The following is a 4,067-nucleotide window of genomic DNA, read 5'->3' on the forward strand; positions in this document are numbered from 1 at the left end:
TATTCTCTAGGATTCCAATAGAATGATAGGTGGTATCCAACAATTGGAAAAGGGTGAAGAGGAGATAATTCTTTGGAGGGAGTAGAGAGGATTTCTTTGGTGGCTTGGGTAAAAATTGCAAAATGAAATATTACCCTAAAAGCCCCTTCTCCAAGTCTGTCCTAATTTACCCTTGTGCACAATTAATTAAACAATACTTATTTAATTAATTAGCACATTAATTAAATAACTATTTATACATTAAATCCAATTTAACGTATTTATTTAATTACCATAATCATCTTATGTCTATGTGCAACACCTCTCTATTAATTTATTAATTAATTGTTTGTGAATCTAAATCACTTGAGTTAATTATTTGAATCTCATTCAAATATTTCTTTCCATCTTAATTTAAATTATAATACCCATCCATAATCAATTACATATTAATCATATTAATATACAATTTCCTTAAATTGATTTGAACAATTCAAATCATTCCTCTTTAACATCTTTTAGTGAGCTAACAAGGGGACCTGGCAGACCTATAGACCCGGAGCTCCAACAATATGAGATTGAATGGCTAAACTCATTAACCAAATTAATTAATATTCGTTAACTGAGTACACTCCACAAAAGACTCACAACTACACTCTTCTCATTCACTAGAAGAAATTCGGGCTTCAATGTCGGTTGAAAAAAACGGATCTTCAATATTGGTTTTAAACCGACATTGAAGATGGCCTACAATGTCGGTTTAAAACCGACATTAAAGGCCTCCCATTATTTTTTTATTTTTATTTTATCAAAATTTTCATTTCCCTCTCGCGCGCATGAAGGCCTAAATTTCATTTCTCTCAGCTCTCTCACTTTACCAAAACTCAAACTCAAACCCTCGATCGGCTGGTCTCACCTACCAAAACAAACTCTCTCCTCTCTCAGTAGCTGCAAGTTGGTCGTTTGCCTTCAGGTGGGGTTGTCTTCATTGTTGCCTTCAAGTTTCAGGTGAGCTTGGCGTTGTCCAATTTTAGGTGGGCTATCGTTGGTTCTCCGGAGCTGTTCGCGTGGGTTGTATGTCCAATTTCAAGTGAGCCCTTTTATTTCCAGTGGTTGAACCTTTTGATCAACTGCATTAGCATTTGGTATCTGCAATATATTTGTATGAGAGGTACCGAAAAGCTACTTCTTATAAAACTTGTCCGAGTTCTCTGCTCGCATATCGTTCTTCGTCTCTATTTGATTAGTGGTTGCCATGCGTTTCATCATGGCCATAATTCTGTTTGCTTCTTTTGTCAATCCAATAGATCGCCAGGCTTCTACAACTAATAAGATTGTAGATTTCTCAGGTTTAACTTTGCATTCCTCCATTTTTTGAAGCATTTCTTCTGCTTTCCATGGTTGTTTTGCCTCTCCATATCCCCATATTATAGTCTTAAATGTCTTCAAATTAGGAGAAACTCCATATTCACACATGTTGTTTAAAATATGTATGGCGTTATCCATTCATGGCCTCCTTTAGTCTACCTTCCTTGCAATATCCACAAGCCACAATGTCGCAAGTCCGCTGATTAGGTTGAGTATTGTTATCTTGCATCAGTTTAATAATCTCTTCAGCTCGATCTGTTTCTCCACTCTGAGCATAAGCAGTTGCTATGGTGTTGTAAGTAACAACATCTAGTTTGATTCCCAGGGCTACCATATTTTGCACCACATTCCATGCCTATGCTATTTTCTTCTTCTTACACCATGCTTTGACGGGTACATTACAAGTTCTCAGATTGAGTTTCAAATTTTCCTCTTTGTACATCAAGTCCAGCAGTTCTATAGTTTCTTCAGGCTTACCGGCAATGCCATATCCTTTTATCAAAGTGTTGAAAGTGCTTGTACCTAGCCTTAGTCCACTAGCCTTCATTTTTCTAAAAGTTAGCATGGCTTCTTCTACATTACCAGCTTTGGAAAAAGCATTAATAACAACATTAAAAAATATAGAGTCTAGAATCAGTGTATTGTTTTGTTTGTTTGGTTGATTCTTCTTTATTGTTTTGTAAAATTGTATCGTATTGTTTTGTTTGGTTGATAAAATGATCTAATAGGCACATTGTTTAGGTTGTAGATTCTAAAAAATGAATATAAATTTACCTTTACAGGTTTCCATTTTGGAGAAGACCGATAGTGTTGGAGAGTTGATCTTATGGTGTAGAGTTGATCTTTTTGTAGGTCCCTTTAGTTTCTTAGAGTTGATCTTAAAAGTCTAGTTGTTCTAAATTTGTTGATGTTGCATATTTTACAATCATAATTTTATACTTTTAAATTTTCCCTTGTTATTGTTTTTTTTTTTTTTTTAGATTAAGTTACATATTTTACAATCATGGATAAGTCATGGATGAAAATGAATAGAATGTCAGCTGAGTATGGTTTAGGGGTTGAGGTGTTTATTAAAAATGGTCTACAACATTCAAATATACTGAACGTCATGAGTTGTCCATGTTTGAAGTGTGTTAATGCAAAGACTCTAGATGTGAACAAAATAAGAGAACACTTATTTTTTAATGGTATAGATCAAAGTTATCAGACATGGATTTTTCATGGTGAATCATTACCGATTAAGAGAAACAATGAAAATGTGTCTACTAGTGAAAGAGAAGAAGTTGATGAGGATGATGTTGATGTTGATGACACAATTGGAATGTTTGAGGCTGCATACAATAACTATTTTAGTGGAAAATCCGATAATTTTGAAAAATTATTAGATGATGCGAAGAAACCATTGTACCCAAATTGTAAAACTTTTTCCAAAATATCTACATTGGTAAAGTTATATAATTTAAAAGCTAAATTTAGATTGAGCGATAAGAGTTTCACTGAGTTGTTGGAATTAATTCATGAAATTCCAACTTCTACTTATGAAGCAAAAAAGATGTTGGGTACTCTTGGAATGAAGTACAAGCAGATTCATGCATGTAGAAATGATTGTTGCTTATTTAGAAAAGAACTCTCTAATGCAATTGTATGCCCCATTTGTGGTACGTCAAGACGAAAGCTTCAAAAAAATTTAAACGAAAGGGCTAAGAATATCCCAGCAAAAGTCATGTGGTATTTCCCCCCAATTCCAAGATTTGAAAGAATATTTCGAACTAAAGAGATTGCAAGTTTTTGACCTGGCATGCTAAAAAAAAAGAAACAGATGGTTTATTAAAATATCCCAAAGATTCCCTATCGTGGAAAAAGTAGACAATTTGTGGCCAGAGTTTGGGTCAGAACCTAGAAATCTTTGTCTTAATCTTTCAACAGATGGGGTAAATCTACCTGGAGATCTGAGTAGTAGATATAGTTGTTGGCCAGTGATGTTAGTGACATACAATCTACCTCCATGATTGTGCATGAAGCGAAAAAATTTTATGTTGACTGCACTAATATTTGGTCCTAAACAACCGGGAAATGACATAGATGTTTATTTAGCTCCGTTAGTAGATGACTTGAAAAAACTTTGGAAAGATGGGGTAGAATGTTACGATGCATATGAAGAACAACGTTTCATGCTTAAAGCCATTTTATTATGGACTATTAATGATTTTCCTGCGTATGGTAACTTGTGCGGTTGTACAGTTAAAGGATATCATGCATGTCCAATTTGTGGAGAGAATACTTCATCCACTAATTTACCAAAAGGGAAGAGGATGGCATATCTCGGGCATCACAAGTTTCTACCCCGCCATCATCCATATAGGAAACAAAAAAAAACTTTTAATGGTGCACAAGAATTAGAATTTGGTTCAGAACCATTGAATGAGGAAGAAATTCTTGTAGAAACAAGTAAGTATCAATATTCATTTGGTAAGAAAAGTATCAAAGAAAAGAACAGTGGAGATAACACTTCAACTTATTGGAAGAAAAAAATCTACTCTTTTCGAGTTAGAATATTGGAAGTATCTTGACGTGCGACATTGATTAGATGTGATGCACATTGAAAAGAATGTATGTGCAAATCTTATTGGCACATTGCTTGATATTCCTGGTAAAACAAAAGATGGAATAAAGACTCTATTAGATTTTGTAGAATTGAACATTAGAGCAGAGTTAGCCCT

General features: G+C 34.3%; 1 pseudogene; it reads right to left on the reverse strand.

Moving 5' to 3' along the window:
- Positions 1-1,161: 1,161 nt before the first annotated feature.
- On the reverse strand, positions 1,162-3,705 carry LOC120084003 (pentatricopeptide repeat-containing protein At5g25630-like; annotated as a pseudogene).
- Between the last annotated feature and the right edge of the window lie 362 nt (positions 3,706-4,067).

The sequence above is a fragment of the Benincasa hispida genome, chromosome 8 (assembly GCF_027475165.1).
Source record: "Benincasa hispida cultivar pf3 chromosome 8, pf3_genome.v1.1, whole genome shotgun sequence".
Lineage (NCBI taxonomy): Eukaryota > Viridiplantae > Streptophyta > Magnoliopsida > Cucurbitales > Cucurbitaceae > Benincasa > Benincasa hispida.